At 41.4% G+C, this 15,300-nt stretch overlaps 1 long non-coding RNA gene across 1 annotated transcript; it reads left to right on the forward strand.

Moving 5' to 3' along the window:
• The first annotated feature begins 442 nt into the window (after positions 1-442).
• On the forward strand, positions 443-14,341 carry LOC111835218 (uncharacterized). The gene is made up of 4 exons (XR_002836190.2): positions 443-499; positions 8,322-8,410; positions 13,980-14,140; positions 14,221-14,341. It is a non-coding gene; the product is annotated as an uncharacterized lncRNA (long non-coding RNA).
• The last annotated feature ends 959 nt before the right edge of the window (positions 14,342-15,300 follow it).

The raw sequence follows: 15,300 nt of genomic DNA on the forward strand, positions 1-15,300 counted from the left end.
TCGGAAATTGAAGTATGTTCAAAGCTCATCCGGACACAGATTTGTGTAACAGGATTATAATAATCTCTGAAGATACAAACACTACACCGAGGCAGAATGTTTCCTTCAAGAAGTTTGCATGGGAAACATATTTACCCATCATAAAATTAAAGAACCAAATCTTTAAATGCACAAGATTATTATTTTTCAAAAGGCATGCCGGACAGTAGAATAGGCTAATAATTCTTCTTCTCGGAAAATGCAAATGACCCCAAGAGTCTGCGTGAGGTGCTGAGAGGTGGGCTGGACATAGAGCCTTGGGTTTATTGTGATTTTGATGCCTTATCACTAGCAGTCCTGTGTAGCCCTGAGCTGCCACTTAATGACATTCAGCTGGCTCTTGTTAGACTGAGTACTGCAGAGCTCATATAAATAAGCCAGCAGGGCTAATGAAGAGTGAGCAGGGGTGAGCTGCAAGGACGAAGCCTACTGAGCGAGCTGTGTGTTTGCTCTGCTGGAGGCACGTACATCATGTGGTGTGGAAGTACATAATGTGTATAAGCTTTTAAAGATTTCCAGATAGTTATAGATCTTTACCATCTATTTTAAAATACTTATCCGATTTTAATTTGAAGGTAATTTTACCTGTCACAATTTCTGACAGTGAATCCTATTAATGATTTTAAAATGTAGACTTTATAGATGAGAATGTATAGATTAAGTACGTTTGATACCAGTGACCCTTAACTGACATTCAAAAACTATTGGTAATTGCTGTCCCTTTGCAAATTGGTAGTAAATGTTGTTGAAGTGGTCACCAATTAAGTTGTAGATGCGTGTCACTTAGTCACGAATTGCTTGTCATAGATTGGTTCTTAGTATAAAAAAATTCTATTGGCTACTTGTCAGTTTGGTATCTGTTTCAGTTATGGTCGCATGATTTTCTTAAAGAGATTTATGTTTTGTTTACAGTGATTAAACCCTTTCAGTTAAGAGAACCCTTTAAGCTCTAGTACTTCTCCGAAGCCTGTCAAAGTACCTGCTACAGACTTGGTGGAGCTCCGTCCCACAATTTGAGCACATCCTAAAATGTGTTCTGAGCTCTGAGCTGGGAAAACATAAAGTATATCACCAGTCATGATGCACTCATTAATATAATATTCCGTCAACAATCCATTAATTTGCATTTGTTATGATCTGATGGTTCAAGAGTGCCAGCTAACAAAGGAGGGGAACGTGAACCTGGAGCACGATAGGTGACTGTCAAATTGGGGCGATGGCAGCAGAAGTGCTATTCAGAGCACGCAGATATCGTTATTTTACGTTAAATGAAAAGCAAAGTCATTTAGATGACTTTTACGATGCTGTTAGAAGCTCTCCACCTGACAAATTTCAGCTGTCTTCCTAATGAACCCAGTCTTGTTACAAGCAGTACCTGTATCTTGATATTTATGAATTATTTCTAATTGTTTGTTTGATTGGGTAAACATTGTCTTTGAATTGATGACTTGTGTTATTATCTTTTTTTGTAATAGATTGATAGGGTAGATTTTAAGTGGGTGGGGCTTCAGTTTAATAAGTCCCTGTTGCGCCTCAGGGCACAGAGAGTTGAGTTATGGCTGAATTCGCAAGGATGGACTGTAATGCTGAGAGCTGTTTATAGTCATTTGGTATTTTTGTTTGACGGTTTGCTTATTATTGGTTTAATGTGTCTTTCTCCAGATTTTCTCCACCGCTCTAAGAAATCACTACACACTTGGCAAATAGGATCACAGGTCCTTCACTCCCAGTCCCCACTACATCCAAACTCCCATCAGTGTTTGCTGGGGTTTTTTTCCTCACTGGGTTTAATAACAGTAGCTATGGAGATAATAACCTTATTGTACCAACCTTGAAAGTGATTTTTCGCCCCTGCAAGAAATATATTTCTGAATGTACGACAAGCACATCTGCCCAGTTACTTTGTCACGCCAGTGTTTGTTTGATAGCTTGAAATGAGCTTTTTAATGCTTTTAAATGGCTTGCATTCTTCTGTCTGCCCTGAACTGCAAATTATAAAGTGATATATTCTTTATTTGCCTTTTGCACAAGTATATTAGAATGCTTCTCTTTGCCGGCCCCATCTTGCTCTCCATAACTTGGGGTGGGGGGGGGTCATAGCACAGAGTCAGTCAATGTGTGGCACCCCTGAAGCTGGGGGTTAAGGGCCTTGCTCAAAGGCTCACAGTCATGTGAATGTTCTTTCAAGGCCGAGGCTGAAACTGGTAGTCTTCTAAGCATAGGCACAGAGAGTTAGCCCACTGAGCCACTCACCACCTCCAGTTGCTTCTAATGAACTGTTACTGGTCTTTAGTTTTTACTACTGCTGTTATTAGATTGGTTCCTTATTACATGTGAGACGCTGTTATGTAAAGCCGGGGCACAGAGCGAGGGAAGCAGGGACAGGACTCCAAGTGTCGGGCAAATACGGGGTTTAATCAAAGGCAGGACACGATCAGAAGACAACTACACCACAAATAACGTCAATGACCGGACTGGGGAAACATACTCTAACGCGGACTTAAATACACAGGACTAATTATCAACAACGAGAAACAGCTGGTAACAAGGGAATTCCACACAAGGTGGCGAGGGGGCATGGCACACAGGAGGATCAGACGAGCATGGCATGACGGACGCGGGGCCTCCGTCCTCTCGGGAGGGTACCATGCATGAGAGTTTGGTGACTGAAATTGTCAATACTGTTTGCCTTCACCTGTTGCTAGTGGTGTGTTTCACCTTTAGGCCTTGCACTAGATGAAATCCGTTCCATCCCTTCTCTCTGCTTTCTTACCCTCTGAAATGGTACTTTTATTCCCCTTAATTGTAGCTTAATTGCTTAATTGTCAAATGGGTCCCCAGACAAACACGCCGTTAATTGCCACATCCCCTTGACGCTTGGCTCTGTTTGCCAACCGGCCCAAAGACACTAATGTAGTGCTACTCCGTCTAACTGTGTCTTTCGAATGTGATGTATGTTCTCTTAGAATCACATGACTGTGCCTATTGATTCCCTTGTGTGGCGTAATCTGTTGATTGCCTTGGACAGCCTGTTTTTGTCTCTGAATCTGATAGGCCATCGTCCGGCGACTTTCTTTCAGCCGGTATTGGTGAGGCGCCTCAGGGCCGAAGTAGGTTCTGGAAGCTGGTCTTCTGTCATGGAGTTGAGTTCATTAGTTCTTCAGTCAGCCGAGCTTCCACAGAAGACGGGGGCCTGACGGGTCCCTCTGATCATAAAGCAGCCCCCCCCCCCCACTGCACAATGGCAGCTTCTAAGCCTGCCCCAATCCTACCCAGTATGTAGGGCTTTATGCAAGGGCTCTCAGGAAGGCTGCGGCGCGAGAGAGAGAATGAAAAATAACCAGCTTTACGGGGCTTAAGCGCCCACTGCACGACAGCTGGAGAAGCCGGTGCGTCTGCCAGAGCAGTGCAGGGGAGACGCGGTAACACGTATTGCAGTGGTTTCCCACTTTTTTTTTTTATACAAGGGAATTTAATGATTCGCTCGTTGCTCCTTTGTGCCTGCACCGGCCTGGAACTGGCCAGTTCCCCCAATGGAATGAGGAGGAACCGCTGGGTGTGAGCGGGTTGGAACGTAGGCATCACACTGGGCAAAGTAACACGTGCAGATCCCTCAGCTTTGCATCAGATCTCCGCCGCCAGACCGCTGTCAGTGATGAAAGAACATTTAGCACAACGAAGTGGCTCAATGTGATATTTCATCAAAAGCTGTCGCTTACTCACTAGTTTACAATGCAGGTTTACAAACCTGCTAAAAAGCCTTTTCTTTTCATAGCTTAATTTGCTTCAGAGTACAATTCCCATTAAATACAAGTGTGAGTGTATGTGTGTGTGTGTGGAGGAGGGGGGGGGGGCAGCAGGAAACAGATATCAGTTCATATCTTTTAACTCCTGAACTCATGAAAGTGGAGTGAATATCACCAATAGCCATGGTCACCTGATTCTTCCTCCAGTGACACACATGATCCCTTTCCCACAGTTACCAGTAATTAACTTTTTTCTTTATTCTAAAATACAGAAGTTTTGTTATGTCACTATTGTAACAAAATCTGCAAATTCGATAAATCAGCACTATTATTATTACCTGTTATTTTTTCACTCAAGCTGTTGACAATTCAATGGATTTTTCCATCGTAGCTCAGAACTGAGTGGCATTGTTATATATTTATTTTCCCCCTGACTGACTGCATGCTTTGCAAAAATGAAACACGAAGCGTAAAAAAAAAAAACGTTTCCTTGCCTGAGGTTCACCTGCCTATTCCCCTCAAAGTGATCACACGCCGCCTTGCTAATGACACAGAACAGGGCTCAGGTGGATTAACAGGCATGTTGTGTTTTAAACCTGGCGTTTCATTTGATGTACTCAGTTCCCACAAGGCAAAAACAGGGACCGAACTGTAATGAAACCTGTCATTTACTGCATAGAGGAAGTCGCTTAAGTTTCTCAGGCACCCTGCTTTTTGTTCACACTGCAGACCCACTGAGAATTTTACATTTAAATCACATGCTGAGCTTTATTTATCCAGGATGATTTTTTTTTCTACTCTGGGTGCCATTTTTAAAAATTCCAGGGCATTTATCTTTTATAATAATTGAAATGGGCTGTGACTAAGGCTCAGACCTCATTGTGATGAACCATTCTTATGCATCCATACTTCTACCCGCTTATTCAGTACAGGGTCAGAGTGATCCTAGAGTACATGGAGGCACAGGGAAGAACTCCCACACTATGTGCAATTTAGACACACCGAATCACCACAGGAACCAGGAGTACCTGGAGGAAACCCATACAAATATCAGTAGAATAAGCAAATAGAGAATCATGCTTGGGATTTGAGCCCACAACCCCAGATGAACGACGTCGCAATGCTAAATAATGAGCCACAACAACCATCATGAAAGTTATTCAAAACTTATTTATGTAAACTTATTATTATATAAACTTATTAAACTTACTATTCCTTTATCAAATTCCTAAAATTGAGCAAATGAGAAGTGTACGGCTGACAAAAGACGGCCAGTTGGATAAATAATAACAGACAGCAGACTCTCATTTGAAGAATGACAATTTCTCGTTTTTCATGTCTTTCGATAGCTGGTGCACGTAATGTCAGCTTCCTCCTCATTCTTTTTCCCGACAGCAGCTGATAAATTACACCTTTTACAATACGCAATCGACTAGGCAAAGCTGATATTGTCTTCTGCCCTTAGGAATAAAGTACCTTTACAAGCCAGGATCAAACAACCCCTTCATTAAAAAAAAAAATGGATTGGTCCAACTTGAGTGCATTTTAACAAGTTCATATGATCAAGGGTATCTGCACTCAATTGCTCCCACAAGAGCAGCTGTATTTGACCAAACCCACCATTTAATTATCCACAATAGATAAAAGATGGACAGGATCAATCATGAGGGGTGGTCCCAAGGTGAAAGAGAACGCAATCACAGAATCGCAGTAAATAAGCCCGACCTGTCATTCTCAATCACTGTAATTGGCCGACAGAAGTGAGAATGGTGAATTATGGTGGAATTATGAGGAATTAGCAGCTGCAAGTATAACCTTGATTTTAATTTAGAGATAAACAAAATAGCAGAACCTATTCCCTCATCCATCATGAATGATGTAAAACTTTATTGTTTGACATTGTATGGGCCATAGTGGCCTTGGGGTATTCGTACCTTTGATGCCTTTAGCAGAGGCATCTGGGTCTCATATTCAGCTGTTGCCAGAGAGGATGCTTTGCTGACATCACGCGTGGCTGGCAACACTGTAATACAAGGACCTCCAGATGTGGCTTTATCTACAACTCCTGCTATTTCCTATTACGACAATAATGCTCAGATAATCAGAAATAATTTAAAGGAAAGATAGGCTGGGATCATTGCAGTCAATGCATGCAACTCTGGAGGAGACTGTGATTCATCTCCACTTCAGTCACGTACATTAGCATTGCGTTGCGTCAGGTAGTAAGATATTTCCTTGTCTACTTCCACTACTTGTGGTAATGAGCTCGATAACTGGAATCTTGGTTTTAATCTGTTTTTGTGAAGACAGTGATTGCAGACTCCCCCAAAGCCCGTGTTATTAGCTCTTCTAATTTGTAAACACAGCTTGACAATTGACAATTATACCTGCATCTAGATTCTTCAGTTGATATTCATAAGAATGCATAATAGCTTATTAAAGTTTTCATTGTAAAAATTTTGTCTGTGAATTGTAAAATGTAAGTCAAATGGACACCTGATGACTCATGCTTTGTCTTTGAAGTGAAGAGCATTGAGATGGATTACCCATGATGCAATGTGGCGTCACTGCAGATCGTTGTACGGCATATTTCCGATGGTTGCCTCTTGCCTGCTGTGCTTGTTCCTTGCTACATACAACTTGCTGTCTTTTATTTGACAATTAGTGTAGCTTGTGCAGATCAATAGAACACACAACTCTGCAGTGTCTGAGTAATGCCCATAAGTCAACCAGGGGGCTGAGACAATTACACTGTCAGTTTGCCTCAGTAAGCAAGCCTGAATCTGTGAGAGAGGTGAATCTATCCGGCAATATGTTAACTGTGGGGTATTCCTCCGAATTGTGACATTCCAATGAGTTGTTTGGTTTCATTATATTATGAATTGTTTGGTTTTAAGTAAATTATATGATTAGGAGAAGCATGGTGGCTCTGTGGGAAGTACTTAAGCCTCACACATCCAGAGTGTCTGTATTGGAGGAATTACTTCCTATGGCTCTGCCTATGTTTGTATATGTAGGTTTCCACGGCGATTAGGCAAAGTGCAGTCTCTGGATCGCCCACAGTCTGTCTCTGGTATTGGTCTGGCATCCTGTGCAGGGTGTCCCCTGCCTTGTACCTCGTGCTTCCCAGGATAGTCTCTAGACTCCCTGTGACCCTGTAGTGACTGAATAAGCGCGGATGGTGGATGCCTGTGTTCCTGTGTCTTTTCTGGTTGGTTAATCACAGCTGATACAGTTCAAGTGACATATTGTTGCCATCATCCACCCCACTATAAATACCCTTTCTTGACATCAAGGATTTCTGGAGAAATGAGGATTAGAAACTAGGGCCACAAAACAGGGGGGGGGGGGGGGGGGACTTCTGTGCTGTTTGGAAAAAGGTAATCATGTCAACAACAGAATCATGAAACATGCAGTGCGGGGGTTGGTGTCCAGATCAGAAAATTTCATGGAGCACATGAATTAACAAAAACACCAGCTGCCACGGTGTGACATGAGCTCCCTCACATCGTAAGGTTATTTAAAAAGGAAGTTAATCAAATATTCTCATGTAAAAGACAGAACCAGTTAAACTCTCCATATCTTCACTATGTTCTTGCCTGAGTAAGACAAAAACTGTAAGGTACCTATGAAGGCATCTTCAACAGGAACAAACTCACCAAAGCTACCTTGAAATTTTTAGTGGATGTTCAAAAATGTTGCATTGGGAGTATTTTGAGGGGTCAAGGAGGGACAATTGCTTATGACAAATGAAGAGTCTGACACGACGCCTGCTCTCATGATGAGGCCTCACAGAGAGAGCCAGCCTCCGAACCCTGGGCCTGCCTGTGAGCTCACACGTCGACAGGGCAGCAGCAGGAGCGGGGCCATGTTTTATTACATCTCAAAGCTAATTTTAAGCACGGTTACTTGTTTGTTTTCCCCCATATTAAATGACACTGTTTCCCAGCATGTCTCACCCTGGGCAGACAGAACAACCCAGAGCCTTTTCTGGCTTAATTAAATTTTTAACGAGAGTGACATTAACCTGTTGGTCTTTGGCAATACTCCTCTGTCCTCACTTGCCGTGCAGGGTACAAGGTCAGTGGGGGGGGTAGAAGCACCCTGAAAAATAAATGTGGCAAGGAGGCATGCAATAATAATAAACAAAGCTTGGGGGGTGGCACTGGGACAGTGCCAGTGGGAAAAATGCTGACCTGGATGGTAAAACTATTCACAACATTTCAAGCAAAGTGGGGGCCGATTAATGCAGGCAGCACAGCTTCTTGAAGCGATGACGCTTCCCACTGTGGAACATTCTGGAACTCATGCTGCCTGTACTATATGGATTATCATGGTTGAGATTTACATCTGACTGGTGTGGAAGTTATAAGAAATGATGTTTAAACCAGTGAGAGGTTCAGCTTCATTATTAATCGATACTGCAGTTGCTAGGGAGCACTTTCCAGCAAAGTCATCAAGCATCTCCAAAAAAGAGAAGCGTTCTCTGTCTCTTATATGCACTTACAACAAAAGGCTTTTTTCTGCTCTCTCCAGGTGGGTGCATCTCCAGGATCCTCCCTGGTTGTTTTGCCTAGTTTCTATTGGCTAGTTACAAAACACCCGGACACTCCTCCCCTGAGAAGGTAACATTTCGAGTTTCTCATGACCTTGCTGTTGTTTCAGATTAGGCTAAGGCAACTCCTTTACACAAAAACAAGTTAACATAAAATGTACATTTCATATTACAATTCACAGACTACAAGAAACTCATTAGTAGCAGAATACATTTCTTTCAGCCACCTTTGACAGGATTCACACAATGTACACATTTCTGATATCCTTCACTGCTGTTACTTTTAATTAAAGCATATATACATATACATTCTTTACTCCCACAATAGGAGTAATTCTCATAAACCTGAATGTAATGGACCACGAAAAAGGCAAAGTATCTCACAAAGCAAGACCTGGTCTGTGATGCAAAATCGTTATTTGTACGCTGAAGCCAATGGCAATGAATCAACATCCGACTATCATTCCAGGTCTTCTCTCAGTACTCATACGTTTGAACCATAATAGCAAAAAAGCTTTTTAGTTTATTCATCTTCCACTTGGAGGGGCACAGCGTGGTGGTGCAGCGACTGGCACGTTTGCATGTCCTCTCCATGTCGCCCCCAAAGTCCTGGTGTGCGTGTTCTGCGATTGTGGCTGTGATGGGTTATTCCCTGCCTTGTACAGTATCTGTGGTTTCAGGGATAGGCGCAGGAAACCAGCAATCCCACATAGGACAAGTGGGTATAGAGAATGGATGGATGGATGGATGGATGGATGGACCTTCCACCTGCCTAAGGATATGCCTGGAGGCTATTCTGAGCACAGGACAGGGGATACTTTGGACTGAATGCCAGTCCATTGCAATTGGTAACCCTGTAAAATACCAGTTTTTGGACTGTGGCAGTAAACTAGCACAACTTGGGGAAAGTATATATACCCCTTATACAAATGCATTAGTACACACACACACACACATATGCGTGCAGGAAACCGGTCCCCATAAGGGAAAAAAAATGGATATTTATCATGTTATGGGGACATTATGTCCCCATAAGGATAGGTAAACCCGCTCGCACATACACACACACACACACACTCACCTTTTTCTGGGCAGGGGTGTCAGAAGCATTTTGAATGTGGGGGGGGGACACACACATTGACATTAAACTAACATTTTATGTTAAATGTGTGGGGCTCCAAACGAAAAATTATGAAATGTGGCGGGGACATGTCCCCCTCAGATTTAATGGCGGCGATGCCCATGTTTCTGGGGACCGAACATTCATTTCTATGGGCAAAACCCTAATCCCAGCAATGACAACCTTAACCCCCACCCAGCCCTAACCTTAATTAACCATAAGTAACCAAACAAAATGCAAGAGTTTTGGCATTTTTAGTTTTATGATTTGCTGTCATAGATTTTTTATAAAATTGAGTTAAAAAAACAGGTGTTTATCACATTGTGGGGACCAAACGCGCAAACACACACACACACACACACACGATGTATATATTGTAAAATTGCAAAGGAAAGTTTAATTTTCTTGTACTTTTCTCTTGGTTGGTTTAAATTACATCTGATCCAACCTCTTCTTAAAAAACTGTTTAAATGCTTTATTTTACCTTTTTTAGTGACGTATATATATATTTTACGCACCGACATATTTGAGAATTTGATGAGTGTTATTTTGTATGCTTCAGTTATTTTTTTATTTTTTTATTTTTTGCTTTCACTCGTTCCGTTCTTTACAAAAGCCTCCTTTATTTTACGGTTCATCTGTGGGACGAGGCAGACAGTCTGATTGTAATGACACAGCGGAACAACAAGTATGATTTCTTAAATGCCCGAGGAAAATTCGAGGCAAATCTGTATCCGGCTTGCGCACAGAATCAGAAGCGCTTATTGCGGTCATTACGTGCATGACAGCTTTGCTATTCCGCAATGTGTCATTGCTTATTCGTGAAATTACGCATCCATTGACTTTAATTAAATATTACGAAAGAGCCGTCTGCGCTAATTAAAACATTATATGGAGTGTGCAGTTTGAGGAGATAAACACTAATGGAGATCAGTGGCAGGAAGGCAGTCTGCTTTTTACCGTAGCAGTGTAATGTGCAGAGACATGAGAAAACCGCGCACGCTATCGTTACCGATCCTGACGGGTCGAGTGAACATTTAAATATGATCACGGCAAAACTGGATCTATTTATAAGGCCGTTAACACGGGGAACTAGTTTCTCATTAAAGACTCTCTGAGACAATCGGTTATGAGGATAGGACAGTCGTGAGGTACCAGGGTTGCCAACTCTCACGCATCTGGCGTGACGCTCATGCTTTTAGACTCTCGCTCACGCAAAAGATTTTACGGCAAATCTGTATTATTCCATTATAAACCTAAAATTGGCTACATCAGAAGCTGAGGTAGTTTGCAAGCCCTACAGACTATTTCCAAGGTGATAAAACCGTTACATGCATGTAAATGTGTGTGCATGTGTGTAGACTTTTCTCGAATTGAAAATCTCATACCTGCCAGCTGCATGACCAAAGTTGGCAACACTGGATTACCTGTGCAAATCCATATATGTGTATGGTTTTTTCAGTTCTAGTAAAAATTCATGAGGGTGCTAATGCATCGATGGACATCAGAGCCCTGTCTTCATCCACGATTACCGGTGTGAAGGATTATTCCTCACAGCAATGAAGCACTTCTCTAATCGTCTAATTGTGTCGTCAATGTTAGGCTTGTAAGAGGTTCTAACTTTCACGAGACGTTTCCAGCGTCTTGCAGAGGCAGTAGCCTATAATCAGTTGCACTTCTCTTAGATAAATGCAGGTCTCCAGATGAAAGGCTTGACATCTCTCATGTGCTGTCTGTGTACCTGTTTTTAAAGCAAATTATTTTTTTTGTATATAAAGTCAGCAATTTTTATATAAATTTGACAGTTTTAGTTTTGTGTGCTTCATAAGCAGAGAAATTGCACATGGCTTTTAAATATGTCAAGCAAACAAGAAAATGTTTGCCTTGTCCTCTCTTTAGCAAGTACTAATTCCTTTCAGAGAGCTGCCTTTCTAACATATTTTTTCTGTTTGACAATGTTTACTGAAAAAATATCATTTAACAGGCATCACTATGATCATTCCTAAAGTAAAGTAAAAGTATGTTTTAACTGATGGGACGTGGCTGACAGACCAACAGATGCAGGAGCTCTGTGGCTCTTGTGGGACTGTGCAGTGTGAAACAATGACTCGATGTGCATTCATATCGATTGGCTCTCATCAGCCTCGCTGTTTGCCTCCAATTCCACAAACATGCACTTGACTTTTTGATACCCAGCAGAGGGAGGAAAAAAAGAGAGATGAATTGATGAGAAATATAAATATATATCAGCAGGTACATAAGATAAACATGAGACATAACGAGTTGTCCCAGGTGACCCATGTACCCAAAGTGGTATAACAGTGCTCTGTTGGCTTTCTGAGACACATAATATATCCCGTAATATGTCTTCAAACCCATGCCTACTCTCAAAATCGTATCTCACAAGACTAGCGACTCCTCTCCAGCTCCACCCCTGGATTTAACACAAACCGTTTTTCACGGTTGTCAGGGCAGTCTTGATGCACAATAGCACAGGAGTGTGTCTTCGTGTGATAATTTTCCCAGCTCTCAGTTGCTTTGCAGGGTAGTCGTGTTCATTGACTGGGTAGGTGTTGTAGCCTGTAATAAGGTGCTAATTAAATTGTGTTCTGTAGCACCTGGGGAATTCTGCCCCAGCAGGGCGACTGATGCTTTTGAATTCTGTTGCGCTCTTTGCAGAGGATGGGTAATTCAATACCTCTGTTCTGGCTTTTGTTTAATGGCATCAGTCAGAGGTGTGATTGAGGTCTATATTTGGCAAATAAGTCATCTTGCTGCCTGTTCTGGTGCATATGAGATAACGTGACATAACCATTATAGAATACATATTTAAACAAAGTTTACAGCCATCTGTTTTCCAAAAACGCTTATCTGCATACTTTGCAGAAAACCTGGAGTCAATCCCAGGAATCACACATCACAAGACAGGGGACACACTGGACAGGATGCCAGTCCTGTTCAAAAATATGACAGCTCCAAAGTCAAAAGACCCTACTTTAATAATGCAACATGCAGTGGATACTGCATATTGCCGTTCAAGGTCACAGTTTCTGCATTCTCCTTCTCGACTGCGTGTTTAAATGATATCCACATTTGAATGACATCAATCAACAACTGAAGACTAGCTATTTAATGAACAGCTGCATAAAAACAAAACGTGTCACTTAACAGGCCCTGATTGATATTGACAGTGTTAATTTGTTATAGTGTCTACGGTTTGTATATGATTAATGTGAGCAGATGGGTGCTGTTATATTGATTTCACCCTCTGCTTTATTGACCACTTAACAATCATATTGTTTAACGCCAGCAAAATGAGACCGGGGATTGAGTCTTGTAACCTGTGGGGAGAAACTTTGTTCTTTGTGTTTGGGAGAGAGAGACCATTGAAAAAGAAATGAATCTTTCTTGGGGTTCTTCAAACACCTATTGCATGAACCCATACTTTGGTATGATTTTGAAAAGCACCTGTGTTTGTCAGCCAGTGAAGTGCTTTGGTCTCTTTTGTGTTTAAGTCCACTTGTTGAAAACCCAGTAAGCCCAGTTCCACACTGGGCCTTTCTTGGTGGCTTTGCCACCACTTCTTGCTTCTCCAGGCAATGAAGAGGTTTTTTGGTAATTGACTAGCATCTCCTTGGCCTTCATAGAATATCAACTCAAGCACGGTGAAACTACACTTGACACGCTCATCTGGCAAGGATGTCTATAGCCTCGCTGAGTGAGATCTTAGGGTGTGAGATCACTATTATTGAGGATCTACATCTGTCATGTGCTTGAAGGACACGATCTTTCAACTGCATCTTAAATCTACAAACCATGTTTCTAACTCTACTGAGATTCTGATGCATATTTATCTTCTCTTAGATCTTGTCTCACATTACATGCATCTCTGTCTACCACCTTCAAAATGTATTTCCCTTGCAAACTCCTGCTTCCAGACTTGAAATAACTTAACAAATTGAATGATCCCTTCAATTTGAAACCCCAATATGATGTTATCTATCTAATCAAGGAAGCATGTATAACAGTGCTATAACAGTGGTAATGTCTTTATTCATTATATTTTTATAATTAATAATCCATTAATCTTCCAGCCTCTTATCAAGTCAATTTAGTTATATTTCATTATCCATCCATCCATCCAACCATCTTGTAACAGCATATCTTGGTCATGGTTCGGGGGGGGGGGCAGAAGCCTATCTGAGGCAGTATGGGGTACAAACCAAGGGTACGCCACAGACAGGATGTCAATTTATTTAATTATATTTAAAATGAGTACGGGAATACTAAGACAACCTTATGGCTTCTTATTATGTGAAATACTATTTTGTAGTTCTTCTAAATAGTGATTAAGGCCACTTCCAAATGTTCTGTGTACATTTTTTACATAACTTTGTTGTAGGCAATAAGCATATAAATTGAGCATGGCACCCAAACAGAAAAGCACAGTAGATTGTACTTTAAATTGGTTACTTTTTGAGGGCATTCAGTCCACATGTTGTTTTTTTTTTCCCCACAGGCTGGCTGCCATTCGTAAAAAGCAGCACATCAACTCCACCACTAGCCAGTAAATGATCCTTCCTGTTGTTCCAGCGCCAAGGAGACATTCAGTCCTAACAGGCAGTCCACAGGTGGTTGATTAAAATGAAAACTGCACTTTTTGTCTGGTCCCACATTACGGTAAATAAATGTGTGATTGCAGGTCTTGTTTTGAATGAGGATTTCAAGTTGATAGTGGGGGATGTCTTTCTGTACCACAGAGCCGTCATGCCGATGTTTCCCACATGGATTAGAAGCTTCAGATGACAAAGTCCTGCAAACCAACCTCATTTCCTCCATCGTTTTTTGTACCTTTAATTAAATTTCATCTCACTTCTTGAGCTTAATTCCCTATAAAGTAATTCTGACCCTATTTCATTTTCAGATAGTTCCTCTACATAGCAATTTTAAGTGCATAATCTCTTTTCCTTTCCTGCAATTCTGTTTTAATAGGATATCTTTTTTTTAGGTGCTCTGAAATCAGCAGGATTCAGTAATCTGTAAGTCAGTGGGAAGTCTGCATAATGTAACTGACTTTCTTTACTTAAAAGCATTGCAGATTAGTTTAGTGAATCTGGCCTTTGGTTTGAAAACCAAAGTGTGGATACTGTCAGGACACCATCAAACCACAGACATTCTACATTACATTATGCTTGATATCAAACAGTTATGATTGAGTGGACTGTCAACTCTGAACATGTCCTGGTTTAAACCGGAGCTACGTTTTATTTTTACAAATGACAGAGTCCAATAAACAAAAAGTAAAATATATTAAAGCTTTGAAGTCGTATCAAAAAAACCTTTTAATCAACCTCATATAATATTTTGAGCAACTGTAATGCCCAAAACAGATATTTTACTGAAAGTGGTATATTTTGATGTACTGTTTGATAAATATTTACCATTTTATTAGTTTGTAAATGGCAGGCATCGTGAAACTGCTAAAACTGTTAATGACTCATCAAACACCATCCCCTCCCTCAGATGCCTTAATGTTACATTTATATTGCACTTTACAGAACCAATGGGGAGCCGCTGTGTAGCCCCCACCTGGATGGTGCAATGGCAGCCATTCTGCACCCATATGCTCACCACACAGTAGCTAAGGTGGTGAAGGGGCTGGAGAGAATTGACCAATTACATATAGGGGATTATTAGTAGGCTTGATTTGATAGGGCCACAGTGAGCAGTTTTAGCCAGGACATCAGGGTACCCCCCCCCCTTACTCTTTCAAAGGATACCCAGGGATCTTTTATGACCGCAGAGCAGACAGGACCCATTTTACATCTCATCCAAAGGGC

Source organism: Paramormyrops kingsleyae, chromosome 8 (assembly GCF_048594095.1).
Source record: "Paramormyrops kingsleyae isolate MSU_618 chromosome 8, PKINGS_0.4, whole genome shotgun sequence".
Lineage (NCBI taxonomy): Eukaryota > Metazoa > Chordata > Actinopteri > Osteoglossiformes > Mormyridae > Paramormyrops > Paramormyrops kingsleyae.